The sequence below is a fragment of the Macaca fascicularis genome, chromosome 6 (assembly GCF_037993035.2).
Source record: "Macaca fascicularis isolate 582-1 chromosome 6, T2T-MFA8v1.1".
Taxonomy (NCBI): domain Eukaryota; kingdom Metazoa; phylum Chordata; class Mammalia; order Primates; family Cercopithecidae; genus Macaca; species Macaca fascicularis.
Window position 1 is genome coordinate 102,998,081 of NC_088380.1, and position 27,105 is coordinate 103,025,185.

The 27,105-nt window shown below is 51.0% G+C and overlaps 1 protein-coding gene and 3 long non-coding RNA genes across 4 annotated transcripts in view; 2 read left to right on the forward strand and 2 right to left on the reverse strand.

The window, feature by feature from the left end:
• The window catches only part of LOC135971522 (uncharacterized), a 106,316-nt gene that overhangs the window by 18,758 nt on the left and 60,453 nt on the right, over positions 1–27,105 (forward strand). The gene's annotated exons all lie outside the window — the stretch shown is intronic.
• LOC141407041 (uncharacterized) lies at positions 2,167–3,818 on the reverse strand. Its single transcript, XR_012413977.1, has 2 exons — positions 3,552–3,818; positions 2,167–3,199 (listed from the first exon to the last, which is right to left on the reverse strand). It is a non-coding gene; the product is annotated as an uncharacterized lncRNA (long non-coding RNA).
• LOC141407042 (uncharacterized) lies at positions 5,349–9,376 on the reverse strand. Its single transcript, XR_012413978.1, has 2 exons — positions 9,093–9,376; positions 5,349–8,815 (listed from the first exon to the last, which is right to left on the reverse strand). It is a non-coding gene; the product is annotated as an uncharacterized lncRNA (long non-coding RNA).
• LOC135971374 (uncharacterized) lies at positions 12,862–16,718 on the forward strand. The gene is made up of 3 exons (XR_010587529.2): positions 12,862–13,050; positions 13,156–13,254; positions 16,134–16,718. It is a non-coding gene; the product is annotated as an uncharacterized lncRNA (long non-coding RNA).

The window sequence follows — 27,105 nt, forward strand, 5'->3', positions numbered from 1 at the left end:
ATCTGTGAGGGAGGTATTCTCATCCTCATTTACAGATGAAAAAACTGAGGCTCAGGGTGATGAAACAAGCTGCCCGAATCAGAGCCAGGATTCAGGATTCACCCTGGTGTCTGCCCTTCCCACGGTACTGTGCTGCACCTAAATAACACAGCACCCTTTCCAACGCCTGCTGAGTGCCTCCTGCTTTTGTGTACTGCACCTCAGTAACACAGCACCCCTTCCAACATCAGCTGTGTGTCTCCTGTTTCTGTGCATATAATCTCCTGTAGTGTGAAGCACAGGCCTGCAGGAGGGGCAATGCTGGAGTGGGCTAGTCGGCGACAGTGGGGAGAGGGTCCGGGATCAGTCTTTGCTTCCCCTAGTTTGGGATGGATTCTCGATGGTAGCTGTAAGCACAAAGCTGGGGCTTCCAGAACAGCTGGAGGGGCTGGGAGGATAGAAATGCCCACCAAAAAGATGAAAGGCTCCCCACTCCTGGGGCAGGGTGGAAGGTCTTCTCCTACCTTAGGCAAGCCTCCTGGTAAGTGTCCATACTCCTCGGTATGAAAGAAACTGTCTTCTCTTCCAGTCATGCCAGCCGACCCAGCCCTCTCCCTCAATCACATACCACGTCCCTGTGATCACCACATCACTTGCCACCCCCTCCGTCCAGGTGCCATGAGTCACCTGGCCAAGCGCACACAGCAAATCGCTGGCAGATGTGAGACCTCGGGTCTCCTCAGCCCAATCTAGGGAGCCTGCCATCCAACAGTCATGCATAAAGCGGCCCACTACGACCTGCATCATCTACCGCTGTTAAATTACTTGTTTCCAAGCTTACCGTACTTTGTATCAGATGATCAATGCATTTAAAATCAGCAGATACAGTGAGATGTCTGCTTTCTAATAATATATAGCTTTAATAATAATAGCGTTCATGGTAGCTATTTCTCAAACAAGAAACATGACTTATCGTAAGTTTCTATGGCTGGACACAGTGGCTCACACCTTTAATCCCAGCACTTTGGAAGGCCAAGGTGATAAGGTTTGGCCTCGTCCCCACCCAAATCTCATCTTGAATTGTAGTTCCCATAATCCCCACATGTTGTGGGAGGGACCTGGTAGGAGGTAATTGAATCATGAGGGCGGTTCCCCCATGTTATTCTCGTGACAGTGAGTATGTTCTCACGAGATCTGATGGTTTTATAAGGGGCTTCCCCCTTCACTTGTCATTCTCTTCCATACCACCCTGTGAAGAGGTGCCTTCCACCATGATTGTAAGTTTCCTGAGGCTTCCCCAGCCATGTAGAACTGTGAGTCAATTAAACCTCTTTACTTTTTAGCTCATTCATTATAAATTACCCAGTCTTGGGTATTCCTTCATAGCAGTGTGAGATTAGACTAATATACAAGACAAGAGGATTGCTTGAACTCAGGAGTTTGAGACCAGCCTAGACACAAAGTTTCCACCTACACCTACACCTACACCTACACCTACACACACACACACACAAAATGAGCCAGGCGTGGTGGCACCTTGTCCCAGTTGCTTGAGAGACTGAGGTGAGAGGATCGCTTGAGCCCAGGAGTTCGAGGCTGCAGTGAGCCAAGATCACACCACTGCACTCCAGCCTGGGCGACAGGGTGAGTCCCAGTCTCAAAAATAAGTACATTTGTATAAAATTTGAAAAATAAAGGAGAAGAATCTACCACTCTGGGTGAGGCCCTTATTAATAGTAGCCAGTACTATAAACTCAGGTGTCTGTCTGCCCGACCTTTGCAGGATTTCACAAATGCACTAAGTCTGTTGTCAGGACATCCATGCCTGGACCTTGCCTGGAACCCCCTAGTCACTTGCCTGGCTCCCTTTCTGGAGCCCTGCCCAGAGGCAGCTGCTTTCTCACACCACCCTGTCCAGCTCTTCCCTCTCCCCCCAGCAGCAGCAGCTCCCACTCCTCCTCCCGCCCTTGTCCTTGGCCCTCCGCATGGCATCCACCATGTGCCTCCAGTCACAGCGACGTCAGTCTTTCTAGACAGTAAGCTGTTTGTCTTTTACATTTGCTACAACATCAAGCATAGCACAGAGCCAACAGCTGGCCAAATATGTGAAGTGTTGTCATTTTTAGTTACTATGCTAAAAAAAAAAAAAAAAAATGGAAAAGGTTTAAGCAAATAACAAAACAAAAAACAAATGAATCCATTTTAATATAAACCCAAGTAAGTATAGGTCTACAATTTCTTCTTTATAATTTTGAAACCCAAATGGCTCAGAAAACTGAAAGATTCTGCAGAAGTTTAGAGCAAACTATTTGATGGCAAAACCTGACTGAACAGATCAGGGCACTGAGTCTTCGTGCTCACACTCGGCGAATCATCAGGTTTGGCTGCAGAAACCCTAGTGTGTCTAGGGTTTCTAGAAGGGCGTGCTATGTTGGGCGGGGCTGTGCAAGTGATGTGAGGAGCTTAGTGAGGAGTGGCTCTTTGCAGGTGAGGAGTGGAGCCTAGTAGGGTGGGGATGCAGGTGAGCTGGGCCTTGGGGATGGGGCTTGCAGGAGATGGGGTGGAGACAGTGGGGCGGGGCTGCAGGCAAGCTGGGCCTTGGGGGCGGGGCTTGCATGGGAGAAGCGTGGCCTTGTGGGGGCAGGGCTGGCAGAAGAGGGTGGGGCTTGGTGATGGACAGGGCTGTTCAGATGAGGGTAGTGGCCTCGTCAGGGGCTGCGGGAAGCTGGGCTAGGTGAACCTTGGTAATCCTCTCTGGCCTTGGTCATGTGGCTCAGGCTGTGCCCAGCAGGGAGGCCGGCCCCATCCAGCTGCGGTCTCCACCCTGAGAGCGAGGGCTCCTCTCCCCCAGCACGGGTTAAAGCAGGGAGGCCAGGCCCCATCGAGGGTGGGGTCTCCGCCCTTCCACGCTGAGAGCGAAGGCTCCCTCCTCCAGCGCGGGTTAAAACACCATGTGTCCACCTGTGCAGTGGCTGGTCCCCATGTGACCTGGAGGGCACAAACCCTGGGTCCTGCCGCTGGTCCGGGGCGTCTGCTTCCCCTTCCTGCAGTTCCTGGGAGGGTCTGTGTGTCCAGGGGGCTCTGATCCCTGCCTCAGGACCACGGGTGAGGGGTCAAGATCGCCCGCTGTGGAGCTGGCCCGGATCTTGGTTCTGTGGATCCTCGCTGTGTAGTTCTGGAGCAGTTCTGTCCTCAGGAGAGCGATCCTCGCAGCTGCTTCCTGGGGTCGTGAGAAGAATTAATAGGCCAACCCCCAGGTAGCTGCTCGTAGCCCTGTGCGGGGCCAGCCCTGTGTCTCCACCAGTTCCTTCCCTTCGTGCTCCACCACACTGTCACATCGCCAGCCTTTATTTCCTTTTCCTTGGACCCAGGCAGCGAGTGCCCCGCTGGCCTTGGCAGCCCCTTCTCTAATCTGTCATCAAATCACTTCCTGACGGACAGCACTGACCAGCCATTGGTGTCACCAAAGCACCAGAAAATAGAATCCAATTTTCCTATTAAGCTGTGCAGAGCTGTCCCAGCCCCACTTCCCACAGGCTGGCCTCATTCACCATGGGATCCGTGGTTCTCACCTGGGGCTGGGGGTGCCCCTGGCATCCGGTGGAGAGTGTCAGGGATGTCCCTCCAGGCCCAGTACAGTCCCCCAGCCAGTGGCCAGCAGACAGCAGCACCCAGCCTGATGTCCCTGTGGCTTCTGGTTCCCTGAGGCCAGTTGTGCTTTGCTGCCTCTTCATCCTCTCAGACGGGTGCCCTCTCTCCACCTTCACTGGTTAGCAGTGTTCCATCCACTAGAGCTCAATGCACTGCCTCCCGGCAGCACAGCCCCTTCTCTTGGCCTGCCGTCTGCGTGTGCCTCGCGGTCTGTGATATGTCCTCACTGGCCCATCAGAGCGAGGCTCCCAGGGACGGAGCTGTTCCTGTTTGCGTCTCTGTCCCACCTTCTCTGAACCTGGCACCGTGTCCTTTGCTGACAGAGGTCTTGGGTTGATTGTCAGCAAAACAGACAATCTATATGGATCTAAATGGCTGTAAACATGCTTGATTGGGGTATTTTAAAAATAATTGGATATGTAAACATTTGAGTGTGACACAGGTGGATTTTCAGGTGAATGGTCTTGTTCTTCAGGGAATAACCACAGGCCCATCCACAAGGACCATTTCTGGCTGATTTATGGAACACTGTTCTACCTGGTTAATTTTGAACGTTATCTCAGCCTGAGAGGTAGGTCAGCATGTGACGAAGATCACTGGTTTGAATCCTAACCTGCTCCTTCGGAGCTGCACCTTCCATGCCTCCGTTTCTTCCTTGGTTAGGTAGGAAAGGTATGAGCTACCTGAGAGTTGTGAGGCCTGCATTGAGTGACCACATTAAAGTGCCAAGAACTGCACCCAGAATGTTGGTATTTAAAGATCTTTAAACATTCTGATACTGCATTTTAGTACCCAGGTAAAACAGCAAAGTTATGACAGATGCAGACGCAGACCCTCGGTGAGGTGGGGGGCTGATGGCAGGAGGTGGATCACCGACCCTGGAATGAGGGCATGGTCTGTTTGAGGCTGAACGAAGTGCACATCATTGCATGTACCACAGAGGTCCCTCTGGTGAAGTCCTGGAAGGGTCCATGTGGCTGAGCCATGCAGTCTTTCCGTGATGTCCAGCAGGAGCAGTGCTTTGAGGTGCAGCCCTGCTCTTGTGTGCACAGCCCTCAACTGTCTCAAAAGTCTGAGGCTTAAAGCAGGCTTGGGGTTTCCTTACACCTCCCGGACATCTAATTTGCCTGGCAAACATGTTTTTCTTGGGTGTAAAGGTGAAGGAGTGGGTGACTCTGGTGAAAGTGTACTAATTACTGCACTTCTGGGTCAGTGGCGCTTGGTTGAAGACACTATCTGCCCTGGGTGGACATCTCTGGGGTGGTGAAAACCGGTGGCTGGATGTCGCGGGGTTGCCAAGAAGATGCCAGCTTTTTCCTCAGTAACAACACCCTACTTTGTTTAGGGAAGCAGCGCATCCAGCTAAAAAACTAATTCTCTTGCACGGCGGAGTGGCTGGTGACACAGGTCCAGATGCTGGGCTGCTGATGGGAGGTCCTGGAGAGGGAGGTGTCGGGAGGCTTTCCCGACCCACAGCAGCCCTGAGCCCTTGTCCGGCCTTCTTGCCCGGGGCATGATGCCTGGAGGGAAAGCAGCTTCAGGGGCCCAAGTGTCAGAAGACAGAGTCCTAGCATGTGGGACAGGCCTGGGCCAGGCTCCTTGGATGATGTCACAGAGCTGCTGCCCATGCGGGGACCACCCACCTCTGAGCCCCATGCAGATTTTCGTCTGTAGCCAAGTGAAATCCTGGTACGGCGAGTGAGGCAGTCAGAGGCACCTTTTGTGGAAGGAGGACAAAGCTGGAGAGAAAGAGGTTTTCCTAAAAGGCACAAGGCACTGATACTTCGTTAGGGATAGGTCCTAGGAGTGTGGTTGCTGATGGGTGAAAAACTGTAGCCAGAGAATAAGTGGGAATGGCCCTTGTTGGTATTTAACTGATTCATTCACGAATGGTCTGAACAGTTGTAGTGAAAAGAATATTTTGGACACAGATGTTTTCATCCTGCTTGACAAGCAGCGTGACTGTAGGCTGTTCCATCCTTCCTGGGTGACAGTGAGAGGGTCTCAGGCCCTTCCGGCCCTGTGCTGGCATTTCCTCAGGGTGTGTGTCCCGTCCCGAATAGGCTGGAATGCCTCTGGGTGCAGCTGAGCCTCTTGAAAAGGTAAGAGTCATGTGACATGCTCTGGGTGAACAGGAAAATGAGGGAGGAGACGGAGAGGGGCCTGGAGGTGAGGAGGATGGTGAGCAACACTGGGGACAGGGGATGGAGGGTAACGCCGGGGACAGGGGATGGAGGGTAACACCACTTCTCCAGGTGCCTTTGGGGGATGCTGCCACCTCTGGCACCCCAGAGTGAAGTCAACAGGATTCTGTCCCCAGGAGTCCCAGAGACTGGCAGCAGGGATTGGCCCAGTATGAACCACCGTTCACTGGCTCCACACCCTGGGACAGGCTCCCTGGTGTTTCCACCGTGGTTTCCCATCTGGACAGTGGGATCCTGAGTGTCCCCATCACAGCTGCGCCCAGAGTCCTGGACTCCAGTGTGTCATTGGCACTCGTTAGCGTTTCTTTTGTCGTGGTCGTGGATGAAGTGGCTCTTTCTTTGTGTGTTCACAGCCCTCCCGCTCACTTTACCTTCTGGGAACACTTTTTAACATAACTTCCTATGTGGGGAGGACTTGAGTGATTAATCGAATGTTTCATCAGGTGTGGTTCTTCTGTTTCCCAGTTTTGACACAACATTTGGTGAAATTTCCAGGGACTCCTGTGGTCAACCTCACAGTTTCACTCTGTCACTTTCTAATGCAGTATTCTTTGGGAGTCTTTTAAATTAAGTGCCGTCATTTAAAAATAAGTTTTATAATATGCAGTTTCAGGTTAATTCTTTACCTTTGTGTGTCAGGCAGTGGCTCCTCACCTGTGAGTAGTCAGAAAGGTTCAGGCAGTTTTCCAGGGCGGTCTTTGCATTTACTGGAACTATTAAGAGCTGATTCTTGCTTAGGCCGTGATTGACACGCAGTGCACGTGAGGCCGTGCCTGGCTTAGCGACTTCTGCAGGCTTAGAGGTCTCTTTCTGTTCTTCCCCAAGCCTGCTCTGCTGTGCTGAGTGTTCACTGCGGGCGACGGTCACACTGTCTGGCAGGGGCCACCGAGGCCACAGGGCGGACTCCACATAGCGGAGCCTGCAGAATGGCAGAGCCCAGCCTCCTCGCCGCCCTTCGTGGGGAGCAGAAAGCACAAGCCTGTGATCAGAGCTGTGCTAGCCCAGAAAGCCTCTCAACAGGTTTAATTTAGGAATCGGCTCCTACCAACTGCCCACGTTTAGGATGTGTTTGAGTTTTTGTGATTTTTCCTGCACTGAAGCTACTGGACTGGCTCTTGAGTCACTGTCATGGGACTTCACATTGCCCCGACGGGAAGCCGTGGGGGAGGAGGGCCGCACAGAGGCTTGCGGCGGTGATAATGAAGGGCTTGTTTCCTCTTGGGACAGCGAGTTCAAGCTCTTTGTAATTGTCAGCGTAAACAGTGACCCGCTGAGGACACGGCTGTAATTCAGGGTGGCATAGTTGATTGTCATCGTTGATATCAGGTACCTGCCTCTAAAATGACAGTACCCATAGTGCAGCTCCAGGAGGGCAGCTCCTGCCAAACACACGTGGTCCTGGGCCCCTGCAGCCAAGGTCGTGCTGCCAGCCAGGCCTGCATCTGTGGGTGCACTGGGATCTTCATGGCACTGAGCGACTCCCTCGTTTGCTTGTGGGGCCCAGCCCTCTGTCCCTCCCGGTCCCCAGTGCGGCTCCTCCCTGTGTTCTCCCAGCCCGGTGCACACCTCCGTCTTCACAGCTTCCGTAGTTTTCTCGTGGACGCCCCAGGTGGGCGCCTGGGCAGGGATCGTGTGTTAGTCGAGTTCTCTCCAGCCATCCCTGGCTCGTGGTTCAGCAGGTCCCTTCACATGAGTCAGCCAGCTGTGTGGCTGCACGTTCAGGATGCTTGTCAGGGGCCTTCCTCAGGTCAGAGCAAGACCAAGGCTCACCTCTGTGGGACTTTGGAGCCCGCCCTGGAGAGACTCCAGTCACGTCCAGAGGGGCTGCCTGGGTCCCCGCGGGCTGGTGGGAGTGACTTCTGAACCACTCGAGGCCCCACTTTCTGTTCCTACACCCCACAAAGCCATTTAAAGCACCATGTTCTGGTACCGTGTGCCTCTCGAGTGTGGCACACAAGCCTGGACGTGGATCTGAGCGGGCGCTGCCTTCCTCAGGCTGTGCTTGTGTTTTGGGGCCCCTGGAGCACTCGTGGCTGTGATTCCCGCCGCTGTCTGAGCTTCCCTAGACGGTCTCACCCGCAGCCTGAGGGCCACATCGGCAGCCACCGAGGAGCGAGGAGACTGCAGGTCCGGTGTTGGTCCCACTCAGTCCTTCTCGACTTTGGTGACAGAGGAGACAGCAAAACTTCAGCTGGGAACCCCAGGCCTTCTCTGCTTGGGGCCCTGGGACTGAGATAGCACAGATCCTGCCATCCACGTGCTGGGGGCCCCTCTGTGCAGCTCCCTCCTCTGGTCAGGGGCCACGCTCTTGAGCTGGGCAGCTCGGGGTCCTTGCACTCAGGGGCTCAGGGCGGGTCCTGGATGCAGAGAGGAGAAGGGTGGCGGTTTGAGCCCAACTGTGTTGGCTTCATTTTCTGCCTCTTGTCCCTAAATACATTTGCAAAGTTTTCCAGATGAAAACTCAGAAGGGATTTTTAATGACTGGAATCTGTGAATTCCATGGAAGCCAAGTCTGTCCACCTCTTTCACCCACCTCACTTCTTCCCATTGGGGCTGATTTTGGCAGCGTTCATAGGGACATGGATGCAAGGGGTGGTGGCCAGCCCTCAGCCCTGCGTCCCTCCCCTCCTCCCCTCAGCGCCACAGCATTTCAGTGTCATCCCCTTCCCTGCACGCGTCCTCATGAAAACCAAGTGCAGTTGGAGGGAGACACCTGAGCCCACTCCCGTGACCTTCCCGGCCAGCCCGGCTGCAGCGGCCCCTCGGCAGTCATCTGTCTGGTGCTGCCTCCGTGCCCCTCCTGTCACCTGACGCTCGTGCTCCTGAATCTTCACGCGTGTGCTCCGTGCAGCCACCTCACGGGCTTCCTGGGAACGGAGACTGTGTCTCACACTGGTCAGAATGCTGTTCTCTGTCCTGTCCACTGAATAGTCCAACACAGAATCATTCCTCTGTGATTATTTATGCTTTGTTATGTAGAGCTGGAATAAAGAAAAAGTGAATTTAGACATTACAGCCATCAAGTTGAAGCTAGGTAATTGCATTAGGGAATTAAATGAGAGCATTTGAGTTTCTCGAGTTCTAATTCCACATCTTCGTATCCCCATCACCCCAAACCCAGTGTCTAACACAGCTCTTGGTCTAGGATTTTCTTGATTAATGCTCTTTGAATTGAACTGGACTGAGCTTAACATTCCCACCCAGAGTCAGAAGCCAGTCCCTGAGCAAATTGCATTTAGAACGTGAGTTTGAACTTACTGTGGTAAGGGGTATCCTACACGCCATAATTCCTAGTCAATATTGGGTATTTAGTCAAATAGACTCAAGTATAGAGAGGCATTGGCCCAACTGGTGAAAGGGCAAGGTACAGTGCTTTAGGTCCAGGTCCCCAATATCAACTATGAAAATAAAACGTTGTCAACTCCAATTACAGCCCTGTCCTCAGCTGGTCACTGTTTATGCTAACAAATATAAACAGCATGAACTTGCTGTCCTGAGAGGCAACACACCCTCCATTCTCTCTGCAGTGCAGCTGCCTTGGTGGATGGAACATGCCCCTCCTCCCTCCCTCCCCCCTCCTCTCTCCCTCCCTCCCCCCTCCCTCCCCCTCCTCTCTCCCCCCTCCTCTCTCCCTCTCCCCCTCCTTCTTCCTGTCTTCTCTCACCTTTCTCCCCCAACCTTCTCTCCTGGGCGAGGGGCAGAAGAGAAGGGACCTCCGGAATCTTCTGCTTCATCCAAGCAGCTTGGGGGCAGCATCAACAGCTGCAATTTGGCTGCCCCAGCAGGTGCCTCAGGGCAGCCTTTCTAATGGGAATCCTGGAATCTTGTCTTTCCTTAATGTGTCCTAAAGGCTGGAGGACATGAAGTGAAACAATGCTCCATGCTCAGTCCTGTGATTTTGTGTATTTATTGGACTTACTTTGAAATTAAACTAAACGATACCCAAGATAGAGCATTAAAAAAAAGAAAAAAGGGCCGGGCGCGGTAGCTCAATCCTGTAATCCCAGCACTTTGGGAGGCTGAGACAGGCAGATCACGAGGTCAGGAGTGGGAGGCTGAGACAGGCAGATCACGAGGTCAGGAGATCGAGATCATCCTGGCTAACACGGTGAAACCCCGTCTCTACTAAAAAATACAAAAAAAAATTAGCCGGACAAGGTGGCGGGCGCCTGTAGTCCCAGCTACTCGGGAGGCTGAGGCAAGAGAATGGCGTAAACCCGGGAGGTGGAGCTTGCAGTGAGCTGAGATCCGACCACTGCACTCCAGCCCAGGCGACAGAGTGAGACTCCGTCTAAAAAAAAAGAAAAAAAGAAAAAAAAGAAAAAAACAGGCTGTGGTGTTTGAAAAACAAACAAAACCGTTTGGTTTGTTGGTTTGTTCTTAGACCTTCACAGGCTACTAGGTCACACGTTTCAGTGTCTCAGCGAGTGACTTTCTCTCTGGAAGCCGTGTCAGCCTCTTGTTTGATGATGTCAGCCACAGCAGAAAGAAGCACTCCGTAGGCCCCGTGCTCAGCACCTTGGCATGAGCTCCTGCCATCTTCTGTTCATGCTCATCACAGCTCTGTGCAGTGGGCGTCCTCCTGATCCATGTGGGAGGATGGAGGATGGAGGCGGAAGGGTGAGTGACGGCAGGAGCACATGAGGGGTCTTTCCTGAGATAGGGAGGGGAACCGGCCCAGGACCTCAGTGCCCATCGCGTCCTTCCTCCTCCTCCTCTGCCTCTGTGACTGTTTGACTCAGACTGCAGCGACAGACATGAGTATGTGCAGAGCGTGTGTGCTCCCTTGGGGGTGTGTGCTCATATTGGCAGGGAGGGATGTGATCGTGTACAGAGCGTGTGTGCACACCTTGGGGGTGTATGCTGGCATTGGCAGGGACAGATGTGAGCACGTACAGAATGTGTGTGCACACCTTGGGGATGTGTGCTGGCATTGGCAGGGACAGATGTGAGTGCGCACAGAATGTGTGCTGGCATTGGCAGGGACAGATGTGTACAGAGCATGTGTGCACACCTCGGGGGTGTGTGCTGTTGTTGGCATGGACAGACATGAGTGTGTACAGAGCGTATGTGTACCCCTGGGGGTGTGTGCTGGTGCTGGCTGGGACAGATGTGTACAGAGCGTGTGTGTACACCTCAGGGTTGTGTGTTGGTATTGGCACGGACAGACGTGAGCGTGTACAGAGCGTGTGTGCACACCTGAGGGTATGTGCTTATGTTGTTTTGTAAGTGGCAAATACGTGGCCCTTGCGTCGGGAGGCCCTGCGCCCATGCTGAGTCCATCAGTGGCCCTCAGGTTGGGGTCTCCATCTCCCCAGACAGCACTCGAGTGTCTTGAGGTTTCAGATTCTTCCTCTCCAGGTACTTGGGCCTCCTCAGGACCAAACACCCAGAACGAGCCAACTGCAAACTACGAGAACGTTCAAATCCATCTTCAGTAGGAAAAGCAAAAGCAATTGGAATAATTTTCCAACATGACCTCGTGGTTAAGCCGTTAGATACTCCAGCCAGCAGATTGAGTCACTTTAAAATTCACGCCGATTAAAATGGTTTTGAGGGTTGCAGAGCTTTACCACTAAACCTTGAAATAATTGAAGCATTCTGCTCTACTTGCTTACTAACTAGGGTTGGAGATAACTTTCAGTCCAAAGTAGCAACCTTCTAAATCCAGCTTAGATGTGAGGCTCCCACTGACACAGGAAGAGACAGTGGCCCTTGTTCACTCTCCTGTGTTCACATACTTTGTCATTTTTTTTGTATCCTGATCATCACTTCTGCTTTTCCAATTGAAACTAAAGGAATTTTAGTTCTGGTTTGGAGAAGCTGTGGTTAGTGGTTTCTTTTCATGGTTTGCTTAATCTCTTAAGTCTGGTGCTTACGTTTACACAAATGCACTTTTCTTTAGTACGACGGTGTTGTTGCCCAGGGCTTCTCCCTCCATATCTGCTCCCCAGGAGGCCCCCTAGGAATGGACGCTGGAGATCCAGCCCCTCCTTCTTTGAGTCCATTGTAGGTTTGGCTCAGAGAAGAAAACAGACCTGTGGGTTAGGTGCCCCTGACTGTTTGCTTGTGAAATGTTTAACAATAAGGTGCCTTCCAAACTAATTTTACACACTGATAGTTGTAGCTTGAAGTATCACTGCAGTCATAAGAACAAAAAACACTCCCATAAAGTAGATAGGCAGAAAAAAGCCATAAAAATTTAATAAAGTACAAATAAAATGGTGTTGTAAGAATGTACAGTGGGAAATGCTCTCAGTCCAGCCAGATCGGCTGTGGCGTCCTCCTGTAAATACATTCAGCCACCTATGGCCCTGATCTCAATCACTACTGTGAATTGTGATCCAGAATGTTCTTGGGGGGCCGATGCCTGGACTTTGCCAGCAGCTGAGTCTGGTTGGGCGTCACGGTGGTGATGAGCTTAGCGCGGCCAGCTGGGCTGAGGGGTGGCCACCCGTGCACTCGCCACGTGCAGTCGTTATTCTGGTGATGGAGTTGCACTCGACGCGGCTTGTCCACCTGGGCTACTTAAAGTACCGGGAATCCAACTGTGAGCGGGTGCCTCCCGACATGGGAGCTGTCTTTCTTATCCAGGGCCCTCTAGCACTGCAGACCCCAGCCGCCGGTCCCTGAGCCCACGGGGAGGCACCGGAGGGCTCTGCTGGGCCATGGAGGTCCCCGAGCAGGTGGTCACTCATTGCTTATGGGTGGTCCATGGCCTGTGAGTTTATTCCCGGGGTCTGTGTGGACAAGGTTAACCAGTTCACAGCTGGGGACTTACACAGGTGACACTAGTTAAAGTGGAATCTATATTAGCTCGCACGGGAGTAGGTGAGGAGCTGGAGGCGAGGGGAGGCGAGGGGAGGCGAGGGGAGGCGAGGGGAGGCGAGGGGAGGCGAGGGGAGGCGAGGGGAGGCGAGGGGAGGCGAGGGGAGGCGAGGGGAGGCGAGGGGAGGCGAGGGGAGGCGAGGGGAGGCTTGGCCCGGCCCGGCCCTAGCACTGAAGCCCGGGCTCCTGACATTTCTGCGTCTTCCTGTTGAGGGGCTGCCAGGGCCCCTGTGGGTCCTGAAGACAGTGGGTGCCCTATGGACCAGGGGATGCGGAAGCCTCTAGAGGCTGCGGGAGGCAAGGAGAGGGTCGCGTCCCCAGAGCCAGCTCTGCCGGCAGCTCGACGTTAGCTGGTGGGACCTGTTTTTGGACTGCAGCTTCCAGAAATGTGAGAAAATAAGTCAGTGTTTAGGGCGCTAAATTTGGGGTGATTTAGTGGAGAAACAGAAAACTAGCCCAGGAAGGTGCACGCATTGAAATGTGCTCTGTCCAGGTGTTCACAGTGGCGTGACGGGGATGGCATCAGGGTTCTGGGAACTGCAGTTTTAGTGAAGGAAGGGGGCTCACCACCCCTTTCCTCATGTGACTGAAGGTACGTATGCCTGCCACACTGCCCAGGACACGGGGACTAGAATTTTGACTTTATTATGGGAACCAAGCCACAGTCAGAACAAAGTGAGGACTGAAATGAGCTTCCTGCAGCCTGAACTGGGAAGAGGAATCGCAAGTAGTTTGTGTTTTTCTGCACAGACCTGTCCTTTCAGATTTTGTTGAGTTCTGGAAAAAGGGAGAAGCACACCTCGGCGAGGGACGGTGTTTCTGGAGGTGGGGCGGCTTCAGCCTGAACGTGGCCGTGTGGCTGGGAGGCTCGGAAACTGCCCTCCAAGGGCACCCATCTGTTCCTTTCTGCACTAATACCTCCTTTACAGAAATTCCAGAAATTCCAGAGCAGTGCGGGAGGCCTCTGGTCTGGATGGGTTTGTGGGGACCGAGGTCATGGGGTGTTGTCCCAAGTACTTATCCTGATGTTGCAGAGGCTCTGTTCCCAAATAATTATTCCACAGTTTCAGAGCCTATATCTGAGTGATAGTCTTAACTTTGTTGCATAAAAGCAAACAAAGTATGTCTTGAGCGTCTAAAAATCCATTTAGTAGTCATGACTGTAACCTCATACATGGGGCTTTGGGATGGAGTGAAAAATCACCGTCACCTGGCGTGGACGCTGCGTGGTATTTCTAGCGTGGTGGCCTGCTCGTGCCTTGAGCTCCATCTGCAGCGTGAGCAAGAGCTGTGCATTTGAGAAATGTGGGCAGGTCAGCTTGCTCCTCCAGGGGGGCTGTGAGGATGTGGGTGAGGGGCCTGGGATGAGGCCACGTCAATGGGAAGGAACTTGGTTGTGTCAGCAGATATGTCTGCCTCTACAGGCCCGCAAGCCAGCCAGAACCCAGTTTTCCTTTGGTCATCTAATGCCAGAAAAAAAACCTGTTTCTTAGAGATTCTCATAATTTATATTAATGAACCATTTGACCCTACATAAAATGTTATAAATGCATAAGGCTTTACAACTTGGCAGATGTGTAACTCACATGTTAGGATTGAATCAAACTGTTGAAGATACTTGTTTCACGTGAAGGTTTTTAGCATTTTATGTGCAAACCAAATGCCAATAGCATTTTGAAAGAGTATTTTGGAATTTTAAACACAGAGTGGGACAGTGCTGGGTCTCTGGGATGCTGGTGGGGTGTATGTGACCACAATCTCTTGGAGCTTGCAAGCAAGCAGGATTCCTAAATTGTCACACCTGCAGTGCTGGAAGTCAAAGTGGATTTCTGTAAACGAGGTATTAGTGGAATAAGGAACAGATGAGTGCCCTTGGAGGGCAGTTTCTGAGCCTCCCAGAGACCCCAGGAAGAAGCGGGGTAGGGGGGAAGTTACCCCCTGGATGGTGGAGCCAGGTTTGCTGGTGGCCCTGGGTGGCAGGTCATTACGTGCAATAAGGAACAGGTGAGCGCCCTTGAGGGCGATTTCTCGGCCCCCTTTGCAACCGCAAGTGGAAGACGCCCCAAAGTGGGGGGTGTTGGGGGTCGAATTTCCAGTGGGGCCGGGTTTGCTGGTGGCCGCTGTGTGGCAGGTCACTGAGTGGAGCGATGGGAGGTGAGTGGAGAGGGAATAGTGGACGTACCCTCCACAGCTACTGCTGGGAGTTGGCTCTGGTAGCAGAGGGGGCATAGAGGGATTCCCATCAGGGGCAACACGGCTGGGGTCCCATGTGCGCTGGACGCTGAGGTGTGGCCATATGTGATCTCAGTCTCCACAGCCACTCTGGGAAGTGGGTTCAGTTACCTTCCCATCTCACATTTGAGAAATCTCAGGGGCTGACATCACAGCTGGGTGGGGTGGAACTAATGTCTCAGGCAGGATGTTGGCCCCAGAGCCCAGCTCTTACCCGCCCTGCTGTTTTCAGTCCACCAAGCTTGTAGAGAGGCGGGTGTGGTGGTGGGGGGCAGAGGTCGTGCGTTTCAGGGGGCTGCTGAGAAACCAACACAGTAGAAGGGGAGCAGGAAATAAACCAGGCAGGAGACACAGGCAGTGCTTGGGAGATCTGCGCAGGGTCTGGGTATAGGGGGCACCTCTGGGCCTGTGAACCCCGTTCTGTGCTCCCGGCTTGCCCAACCTTGGCCCTCAGCCACATGTCTGCTTTAGATGAAATCTCAGTCCCTTGCGTGGTGCGGGCATCTTTTCTCCCTGGCTTTGCCTCTCCTTAAATCAGTCTCAGTGTGGGTGGTGGGGTGGGTGGTGGTCCACGGAATTTGCCCTCCACCTCCCCATCCTTGTCCTATCTGGCCTGTTACCTGAATATGTGTCTCTTCAGAGCCTGCAAATGAGTGGGGGCCACGGCAGCCTCTCGCTGGCCGGCCTCAAACTTTTATTCATCAGAATCATGTTAAATGCTGATTCCTAGGCACCCCATTAGACTCTCTACGCCTGCCTGGCATGGGTACTTTGAGGAAGGTACAGAGGGTTGCTGGGCTGTTCCAGGAGGGAATTTGCATTTGTGGAATGTCTACTGTGTTCCTCCCAGCACCCTACTTTCCATGCACACGTGGCATTAAACCTGGAAGACCTCTGGGTGCTGTGCTGGTGAGGAAGCCCCGCCTGGATGAGGGGCTGCTGGGGCTTGGACTTGATTACTGGGCTGGGGGCTGCTGATGGGATGCCCTGGGAAGTCCTGCTGTGCACTCGGGGGGGTGCAGAAACAGGCTCAGGAAATACAGACCATGGATCTAAAAAATCCTACTGGAAAATCTTTTATGAGCAAATTTGCATCTGACTGAAGATAATCATTGCTTGAGTAATTGGTTTGTTTATAAAACCGGTCCTATGAACTAATAGATTAGTTTTCATTCATGCCTTGTCTATAACGTAAATAGCTGTTACGGCAACCTAAATTAACTTTAAATTTTGTATCAGATTGCATTCCAGATTACAAACAGCTGCTTGATAATCTAATTGATAAAATGGAGGAATTTGGTACTTGGAACCCAGAGTGAAGAGAACAGAATTGCTTTGGTTTCTCAAAAGCGTGTGACGGGTGACCTGGGGTGAAGAGAAGTGGCTGGAGTCATTACACTCGAGGAGATGATCTGGCCCAGCTTTTCTCAGCTGTCTTCTGGATAAAACAAAAGGGCGATAAACGTGGAAAAATTCAGTACTTAGTTTGTCTATGCCCTGAGCTTCTCATACAATCATTAATGTGACCGGGCTGTATCTGAAGCCTCCATACAGGCACAAAGAAATTAGGCTAGATTAAGGCAGCCGGCATCCTCTGGTGCCTGGGCCACATGTCATCTCCTAAAGCCCTTTTGGGTGAAATGACAGTTGCAATGTCTGTTGTTTGGAGGAGTGTAATCTCACGTATGAGATGTAGATTTAAAACACCAAAGCCAGGAAGCTTGGTGGGAGTGGCTGTCTTCCAAGTGGTTTTCTGTGCTGCCATGGACGAGGTGTGGATGTGTCATCCGTTGGTGAGATCCACTGGTGAAGGGGCTAAGCAAACCCTTCGCGGGGGGCGGGGTTGTGAAACTACATCTCTTCTGGCATCCCAAGTAAATACATTTTGTAAAACTTGTGAATTTGACCCTGACCCTAACCCTGAGTGTTGAGTCTGCTGCAGTGTCTGGAGCCGTCTTCGACATTGAGGGTGACTGACTGTAAATGACCGATTCCTCAGTGGTGAAAGTTCAAATTTAGCTTCCCTGAGGAAGCCAGACCTCAGTCACACGTATCTCCATTGTAAACACTGTGGCTTCTACACGAGTGGCTGCAAGTTTCCAGGTTCTCCTTGGAGAAGCAGCCATGCGGTGCTTGGTGATTTGATAACATCAGCCACCTTCTGTCTTCTGTCTAATCATGGTACAAATGATTCTCCTACAAGGAAACGGATCTGGTTTCTTCCCCGATCATTGGAAGAAGCAGCCCACCTAGGGACTGCACCGTCCTCTGCATTTTCACAGCAAAGCCTGTGTCTGTCTGTGAGGAGTGTCATGTGTGTTATGGGAATCATGAGAATTGCCTTAATTCTTCCACTTTTTGAGGGCTCACGCAGCTCTGCCTGTTTTACCTGGGATGAGCAGCGGGTGGTCTCTGGCTGCTGTGGGACTAGGGCTTGGGGTGCATCATCACATCCTGTGGCCTGTCCAGGTGGACATCATTGTCTTTTGCCTGTTGGCTGAGGCAGCTGTGATGCCATGGGGGTCATACTTGTGTCGGGGCCAACCCAGTTCTTCCCGTGTACACCTCTCCTGCTGGAGTGCCTTTCCTTATGATGACGTGTTGAATTAGCGTGGAGAATGCAGAGAGGCTCTGGGCCTCTCCTTCCCATTCTTACTCCCTGGAGCTGTGATGCCCGACAAGGGAGCCCATAGCCAGAGGCTCCTTTAAATTTAATTAGAATAAAGGTTTGATTACATAGCTAAACACATTTGAAAAGAACTTCACAGATTAAATTCCAGATTCAGCCCTTCAGGCCCAGTGGCCACATTTTGGGGCTCAGCAGCTGTAGGTGGCCGTTGTCTTTCTGTGTTGGCTGAGCAGATTGGGACGCTTCCGGTTCAGCAGGCAGTTCTCTTGCATGGTTCTGCCTGTGGTGAGGACACCTTGGCTGGAGAGCCTCGTGGCGATGCCATAGGCCTCTGGCTGCAGCCAGGCTGCACGGTTCCTGTGCCCCGCGTCCTGTGCAGGGCCAGATGGATCCCACCACAGAGTGAGCACTGCTAGACTTGGGTACTGTGTGTAGACAGCAGAGGGGCATGTCTGTGCCTTGCTGACTGGCCTCCTTGGCCAGGCTCCCGTCTCCAAGTCTTCAGGGGAAATGCATCCACCATCCACACCGTGCACCAGAAGAAAACTGCAGGCTTCTCTGTGGGTGGTGAATTGAGATCATGCAGAGTGACTAGGCTTGGGCTCCTGGCCAGCGTGGAACCTGATGATAGCTTTAGGTGGAACCCGACATGCCTCCATGTGTACATGGCGAAGAGAATGCAGTGTTGGCAACTTGAATCCAAATGTGCTCCCGTTTTGAGGTGGAAGGTTCTGGGAGTATTGGCCGTTGCTGATTGTCCTGCTGTGGAGGACTTTGAATGCAGGCACTGGTTTAGGGTAACCCTGGTTTCCTGGTCCTGTATGTGGGCATCCCTGAGTGTGCTGGGCTGGAGGAAGGCAGGGCAGATGGGAGGGTGACAAGAAGTCAGGTGTTTCCAGCTGTGGGGAGTGATGCCATCAGATGGCCAAGATCAGGAGGGTGGTGGCCAGGGGACCAAAGCAGGGGTGGGTGGAAATGCCATGTTTCCCGGGGCATGGGGAGGACCTGTTGAGCTCTATTCCTGGGCAACAGTTCTTCCATTCTCAGGAATCTGTGCCATTGTAATTGAGTAGCAAATTCTGTAATTGCTCTAATTACTTTCTGTTAAGTCCCCATCCCAATTACCATGAATTAGCAACAGTGACAACAGTTTCCCTGATCAATCTTTGCCAAGAAAAACCAGTGGAACTAGTTTTAGTTACCTTGAGTTCCCTCCAAATCAGATTCCTTAGTGGCTTGTGTCCCCAGAGCTGCTGCAGTTCCTCCTGGGCCTAGCAGACACATTCCAGACATTCACATCTCAGCTCAGATGTAGGCGTGCACATTATTTACCGAAAATCGCACTGTGCTGTGATCGGCTTGAGCTGACGTTCTCTAGGTGGGAGGCAGAGGCCAAGGACCTGTGAGGGACTGTCCGAGTGTCCTCTCATTGACTTGGAGCAGGTGCACATCTGTTCTTCAAAAGTTCTAATGGGATGAAATTAGAAATATGAATTTTTAAAATTCATGTGTTATGAACACTGTTCCGTGATTTCCTCTGAAATGAGAGACTATTTGTGGACAAGGCAGTTGGCCTGCAGCTCTCCTTAGAACTGTCCTAGACCTCGATGCCATCCTATGGTCTCTTCCTGGGTGTGGGGTGCACTGCTTGAAGCAAAACCAAAGGAAAGAATGTGGTCAGTGTGCATCACTACTGCAGCCAGCTCAACGCGCCCACCCACTGGGAGGGGGGCCGGATCACTTAACATTTTAAATGCATTTAACACTAAACCAGCAAATCAGCCAGTACTTTCTGTAACTGAACTGCCTGGCTCATGGGAACCTGACACTTGACTTTTCAGAAGAGAATACTTGCTTCTGTGGAGTGTCAATATTTGTCTCATTTCTTGAGACTTTGTTCAAAGTGATGAACATGTGTAAATTAGGCCACAGAGCTCTCTAGGCACAGTCAGGGGAGTAAAAGGCTGTGAAAGATGCGGCCTGATGTGAGCTGTGGCCAGGCACTTTGGAACCTGGGATCCCATCTCCAGCCTTTCAAAGGACATAGAGGAATATAAAATGCAGATGGGAGAGTTCATATTTTAGGCTTCTCTGTTCTTTTGAAATCAAAGTGCAAAGAAAAAGTTTTGCCTTGAGGTCTTATCCCTTACTTGTTTTTCTCCTGAGGTTTTAAAATTTTCTTAACTGCTTTTTTCTCCCCCAATCCTTGGGGAACTTCTATCTTCTTATCTTCTTAAAAGATATAGTTAAATTGAACACTGAAATTTAAAAACATGCTTTCATATTATTTTTCTTTTAACGTATGTATCTGACATTGGTGAAGAACTAAGTGGGCGTGTTGCTTTACTTTTAGTTTAGTTTATTTATTTTTTTGAGACGGAGTCTCGCTCTGTAGCCCAGGCTGGAATGTAGTGGCACGATCTTGGCTCAGTGCAGCCTCACCTCCTGGTTCACGCCATTCTCCTGCCTCAGCCTCCTGAGTAGCTGGGATTATAAGTGCCTGCCACCATGGCTTGTTCATTTTTGTATTAGTAGAGACGGGGTTTCAACATGTTGGTCAGGCTGGTCTTGAACTCCTCACCTCAGGTGATTTGCTCACCTTGACCTCCCAATGTGCTGGGATTACAGGCATGAGCCACCACACTCAGCCTGAGATATTCTTGATTGTAACTGTAATAGATCCCTTTAATAAAAACAGAACAACAACAACAACAAAAAGCTCTCTGAAAAGTCCCAAAATTAAAGAGCTCACTTGGAAAGGGATTTGGACACCAGTTGAATGGCCCAGCACAAACCATAGTTACATGGGCCACTCGGTCTGTTAGATTCTTAGGGTATTTGAAGTGGTGGGGATATTTGCATTTCTGCCTCTGGATATCGTGTTAGTATGAATTCGGCTAGTGTTTGAGGGCCAGGCTCAGATCCGGGAAAACAAGAGCCCCTGACCTCACGGCACTTCTCTTCTATGTGTGTGTGTGTGAGGAAAATAGAAAACACAAGAATATTTTTTTTTCAATGAGCTGGGAAGATGGAAAAACAAGCTTAAGATGTTTACTTGTTCAGAAGAAAGGAAGTGCAGGGAACACTCAGCTTTGCTGCTGCTGAAGGAGGCCCCTGGCGGAGGCTGTTTCAGAGGTGGGGTTTCTCTGAGAAAGGTAAGAGGCAAATAGGATGCCCTATCTGGTTTGCCAGAGATGGGGAAAGTTAGTATCCCCAAAACAGCCTCAGCATTCTTTGAAAGGCTTCAGAAAACCAGCTAGGGTGTGGGACCCTTGTTGGCCGCTGGGTAGAAGGAAAACATTGCTGGTCCTGAGGACTGTATTGTTCTTCCACTGCTATAAAGAACTACCTGAGGCTGGGTAATAAAGGAAAAAAGGCTTAATCGGCATACAGTTCTGTGGGCTGTACAGGCTTCTACATCTGGGGAAACTTACAATCATGGTGGAAGGTGAAGGGGAGGCAGGCATGTCTTCACATGGCTGGAAGAGGAGAGAGAGTGAAGGGGAAGGTGCCGTGTACCTCCAAACAACCAGATCTCAGGAGAACTATCATGAGGACAACACTTGGGGGATTGTGCTAAACCATTAGAAACCACCCCCATGAGTCAATCACCTCCCACCAGGGCCCACCTCCAACACAGGGTTAGAGTTCAGCATGAGATTTGGGTGGGGACACACAGCCACACCACGTCAGGCTTCCCATTCTTCTCTTGCACGTGCTTCCCAAATGGTTCTGTCATTGGTTTTTGTTTTTGTTGATACATAATATATGTACATATTTTCTGAGTGCATGTGATATCTTGATTCATCCCTATATTAATCAATCTGGGTACTTGGGATATCTTTCACTTGAAATATTTTCTTTTCCTTGTGCTGGTAATGTTCAAGTTATTCTCTCCTAGCTGTTTTGATAATACACAGTAGATAACCCACTGCCATCCCCTTGCTGATTTACCAATAGTAGGTCTTGTGCTCCCATTAGGCTGTGTGTTTGTGCCCATTAGCAGCCTCTGCTTATGAGTGGGCTCTGCTGGGCCCTGTTGACCACCTACTCTTAGCCTCCATGAGATCTCTCAGCTCCTGCTTATGAGGAAGAACATGCACCGTTTCTTTGCTTGGCTCGTTTGCTTAATGTAAGGTCCTCCAGCTCCATCCATGCTGTTGCGGATGACAGGGCTCTCCGCTGTGTGGTGGAGTATTGCTCCTGTGTATGTTCAGGCCACGTTCCCTTCATCCCCTGTTGACGGGCACTCAGGTGATTCCGGACCTTGGCTGCTGTGGATGGTGCTGCATTGAAGCTGGGAGCTGTCACTGGCTTCATATTCAGGGGACATGAGCCACTTTGATGTTCTCAAGCAACCTATCCCCAAAGCCTTCTGTAGAATGCCGCATTCCCTTGTGCCCATGGCTTCCACTAGGAGGAACCATTGGGAAGGGGCTTTGAACCCTTGGGTTTCTGTCTTTAATTGGTACCCGGGTGCACTGACCAAGCAGGGGTCCCAGTGACCCTGGACACTACCTCACATAAGGTCCAAAGATGCAGTTAGGTTCTTTTTTAACTTTAGAAAAAAAACGCTTTGGACCTGATTAAGCTATAGCATTATCAGTTAGTGTTTTTCCTATTAGAAAGGTGTATATTTTATTTTCTAGGAAGAAAAGAAATCCTGTTAAATACTCTAACCACAGATTAAATCATGTCAAGGAAAGAGGTACTATTTTGGGGGGAAATTGTCCCTTCATGTCAAAGATCAAGGGGATGACTTCCATTGTTTAATTGAGTTAATTATGAAATCTTAAGTGGTTTGAGGGGCTGTGGTGAGGGTTATTACAGAGTCGTGTGTCTTAGCGAATGGCACAAACGGCCTTGTGGGCCTACTTTGGCTTTGTTTGAACCTGTAGATTGTTAAACTAATTTTAGTTTAACATTCTGAGGATTATAAATTGATTCTTGTCTAAGAAGAGGTTTCTGTTGTCTTTGAAGACAGGAGCCACAATACAGAAGGTCCCTGGCTCCCAATGGTTACATTTGTGTTTTTTTTCAACCTCGTGATGGTGCGAACTAGGCACACTCAGTGCATTGTTTGGCCCGAGATGGGCTGCCTCTGGATGAACTCCTTGTAAGTTGAAACTATTATATCAAATGCACTTTCTATTTAGGATATTTTCAGCTACGCTGGGTTTATTGGAACAGTTTCATCCCATGGTAAGTCAGGGAGCATATGTGCTCATAAAAGTAGAGACAATCTTATAGATACCATTAGGTATAAAGTCTGACGTTACAGAGATACGATGAAAACAATCAAGTGGGACTTGGAAGCCTTAGAGGGGCTCACATGGCGGCTCCTGGAATGCAAACGTGAGCGCCACTGGCTTCTGGATGTGACGTCTGTGCCTTCTGCTCAGCCCAGTGGGTTATCAGCTGCTCTCGAGGGCAGAGCGGTCCAGCGTTCCTGTGTTTAGGAGTTTGAGCTGCCTTAAGAGGCTAGGTCATTTCTCACTGGTGTTTCAGGGCTTTAGGCCTTCTGAACAAGCAGGAGGAAGGACGACTTTGTAGAGCTTTGGAAATCTCAACGGACTTCAGGGCCATCCCCCTTGGCAGGAGAGAGCCCCACTGGAGGTGAGCAGGGTGCCGTGCAGGCCTGTGCTGGGCCCAGGCATGTACGGACGTTGTGAGGGCCACAGGACACAGATCGGTCTTGGTTCACAACTGGTGTGGATGGCCACGCAGCATTTCTGGCAGGTACATGAGTGCGGGGAGGTGGGTTTTGGGGTGTGCTTCCTTGTTGCCTAGTTGCTTGGAAGACCCCTATTCAGACCCCATCCTGAGTCACCGTGACAGGCCTCCGGCTTCACACGCCACACAGAAGCCTTGGTGTCGGTCACTGACGCCCACCAGATGTCAGATATGCCTATGTATCTTCCCTGGTCTCGGGATGGGTCTTGTTTCGAGGTTATAGTAAACGTTCTTTAAGAGGGGTTTTGGATATTTTTTTTGTTTGCAAGGAGGCAGCAGGGAGTACTTGAGCAGTGAGATCCCCTTCCCAACCAATGAGAATTCAGATCACAGCAGGTAATTATGGCAGCGGGGCTGTGAGATCAGCTTCCCAACCAATCAGATCACAGCAGGTAATTAAGGCAGCGGGGCGGGTGGCCAATCCTGAACTGTGGCTATGGCTGGAGTCTTGCCCCGCGGACAGAGCGTGCTGGGGCCTCGGTGGTCCACTGTGGGGTGGGTGGAGCGCATGAGCTGTGTGCTGCTGGGCCGTGGCTGGCTCCCCAGCCTGGGGTTTAGGCAGGACTCGTTCTGAAGACAACTTGGAACCCAGGAAGCAGCACGAAAACAGGTTTGTGCGTTTCTAGATCCTTGGTGCTCCCCAGTCAGACAGTGTGCAGGCTCTGAGGGGTCTCGCCAGGAAGACTTGCACAGTCGGCCCCGGGGTGGATGCGGCTGCAGCGGGTCTTGCAGGAGCTGGAAGTGGGGGTGTCTCACAAGTGGGACCTTTCAAATGGGTCCAGCAGGATGCATCTGTGGAAATGCTGCCACCTAATGTAGGACTGCGGCCAGCAGGGCCTGAAAGGCTACAGCGGGCTCTGTTTCTGCTCTCTTGAGAAAGTCTCTGCACGGTTTTCCTTGGTTTTTGTCTGTCTGGAGGCTGCTTCCCCCTTTCTTGGGCTTACCTAGCCTTCTGAGCTTCCTTGTTGAGTATGACAAAGCCCTGAGAAGGCATTTTTATTGCATAATTGTGTTATCCTGGTGGCAGGATAAATGACCTGCAAATGTGGGTGACTCAGTAGCTCTGAGGGTGTTCAATATCCAAGACAGAGGTGGGAATGAAATGTTCAGACAGGTGTCAGAGGGTCTGTTCTCTGCTTCACACTGGGGCCCTGGTTTGCTGTGACAGTCTTCACACTCGATCCAAAATGGGGATAATGAAGTCTCACGGATTCGGCTTCAGCTGAGAGCTGCCTCCAGCACAGTCTTGTGTGAGTAACAGTTTATATGTTTGGTGCGAAGGGCGGGCCCCAGTTGATCTTATTTGTGGTGGTGCTTATGGTGGCTTTTCCATAAGGAATGTAAACTTTATTAGCTTTGGCAAGGAAATCTTGAGTAAATCTGAAGAATGTTTCAGGAAATTCTGGAACCTACAGTGAATCTGGAATCTGCATGAAATTGAGATTTGGATTCTCATGATTTCCTAATGCTACCCCGAAGCCCAGTAGTTGAGATAGTCGTAGAGCTTCAGTTGTGCTGCCCAGTTCCCCATTTTAAAAGGAACACGTTGATTTCATCTAGAATGTTCTGATCTCTGAGTGCTGCCAGCGGTGTGACCAGCCCTCTGCATCAGAGGGGAAGCCAGGGCTGCGCTCACGGCATCGCGGCAGCTGGGAGCTGACCCAGGACCTCAGGCACGTGTGATGCTGACCATTTTCTGTAAACTCCAAGGGTGCAGTGGTCTCCTTGGCGCTTTACAGTCTTCTGAAGCTTTTGATGTGTCTGCACTTTATAGATTTTTCAGAAGTAGATGGCCTTTTCCCACACCCTTGGGCTGAGTTTCGTCAGAGGCTGGTGTGTGGGAAGCACCACACCCACATTCTGACAGGGAAGACTCTGGTGCCCAACTGAGGTCAGAGGGGAAATTTGTTTTTCCTTCCCTCCAGTCTGGTCCAGCTGCTCCCTGGTTGGTCAGAAGAATATCATGCTTATCCAAGTCATAGGCAAACCCCCTAAGTCAAACATTTGTCTTTTTTCTTTAATATACCCGTTTCATTTATATGGGGCAAGAGATAGAGAAATGTCTTTTAGGGGAAAATTAATTTCTTTAATTACACAAAACTTTTTGGATAAAAACTGTAATCAAGAGGCTATTTTTGTAGAAAGATCTAGTTAAATACTATAGTTGGAAAGCTCCTTATATTTGATCTTAAACTTGGGCCCGGTGTGCATGTCAGCACGCTCGTGCTCATGACACCAGGCTCAGCTGTGAACTACAGGCACCGGTACATATAGCCACCCCATCGATTGCTTCCCCAGCCGTTCCTCCTGGCCTTGTTTCCCCTTCCCTGTGAAGGAGGGAGCAGTTCTGCCTGCTCTGAGATGCCGGCAGGCCTGCCGTTGGAGCAGTGGGCACCTCCCACCTTGAAATGGTTCTTCGTGGTGCAGTTGCACCACGGTAGGTGGACTTGTCTTTGTTGCCTTCCACAGAGGACGGTTAGGGTGGGCAGGAAAGAACTCTCTGCTACAAGTTTGCATTCCAGGCTGTTTCCAGAAGTGGGAATTCTTGTGCCCTGGAGTCTGGGAATGAATTTCTAGTTTCCCAGCTTCAGGTGGAATTGAAAATGAGTGAGGCAACCCACCACACCCATCTGGAGCCAGGAACTAGAGCCATTTTTAAAGTGGCAGTTTCTCCATAAGATTAGCAAAAAAAATGCACTCAGCACGTTTCTTTCTTTCTCATATGCATTTGTCCATCTAAAATGGGAATGGTGGTTTTTGAAGCATGGATGTAGTTTTAAATTTTGAGTATTATAAACCTTAATGTAGCTTGTTAAAATGTTGGCCTGATTATCTGGAGATTTACTAAACCTTTGGAGTGGTAATAATGAGTTGATCTATATGACTTTGCTTTCTAGGATGCAATGAAAGTACTATAATTAAAACCTCTGCAGTTAGGTGCAGCAGGCGATTGGCCAAAACAAATTTTGCCTTTTGGTTTTCTTTAACCAAACAAGGAAGTAGAGTGTAGGCTGAAGTGGCAAATTCATTTCAGAGCATGCCAGAGCCCTCAACGATTGAGCAGCCTTCTCAGGTGAACGTGTAACATGCCGTGAGTCTTGGCAAGCCTGGCTACTGATGTGTGCACGTGACACCACGGAGCCACACCTAGGAAGATGTGGTTTCTGTAGCAAGATTTGGAAAACCAAAGTGCAACTTAATTATCCAACTTTGTTACAGAAAGAGCTTTGACCAGATGGCCAAAGACCTGATTCTCTTACAATCGAGACTTGGTTATAAAATTGCCCTTACTTGGTGCCAATCAGTGTTGGTCCACAGTGGTACTCCTCCAACCTCACTGAATAGTTGGGAGACTGAAATGAGACTGTGAAAATCTCCTTAAGGTGAAAAGGGCTCTGGGGCACCCGGGAATATCCGCACACCCGTGGCCATTCCCCTTTAAGGTGGAAAGGACTGCTGGGTCACGCGGGAGCATCCGCACACCCGTGGCAGTCCTCTTTAAGGTGGAAAGCGCTGCTGGGGTGCCCAGCAATATCCGCACAACCGTGGCCATTGTGGCTGTCCCCCTTTCTGCTCAGTCACCTCTGTATTCCCGCATTCAGGCTTTGGGACACTCATGAGCAGCTCATCCCCTGGGCTGGTGAGGAAGGGGAGTGGGAGGTTGTTCTGAGGCTCTGTCACCATCTGCCCTGTCGTGAGCTGGGCAAGGCAGTGGCAGTGACCCCGGAGGAGTCTGGTCAGTGAGGGCTCCGGCAGGAAGTGCTGAGGCTTGAGGTGGCTGTGCCAGTCGTAACGAAATGTCTTCCCTCTTATTTCCATGATTCTTTCTAGTTCTGCGCCTTGCACTGC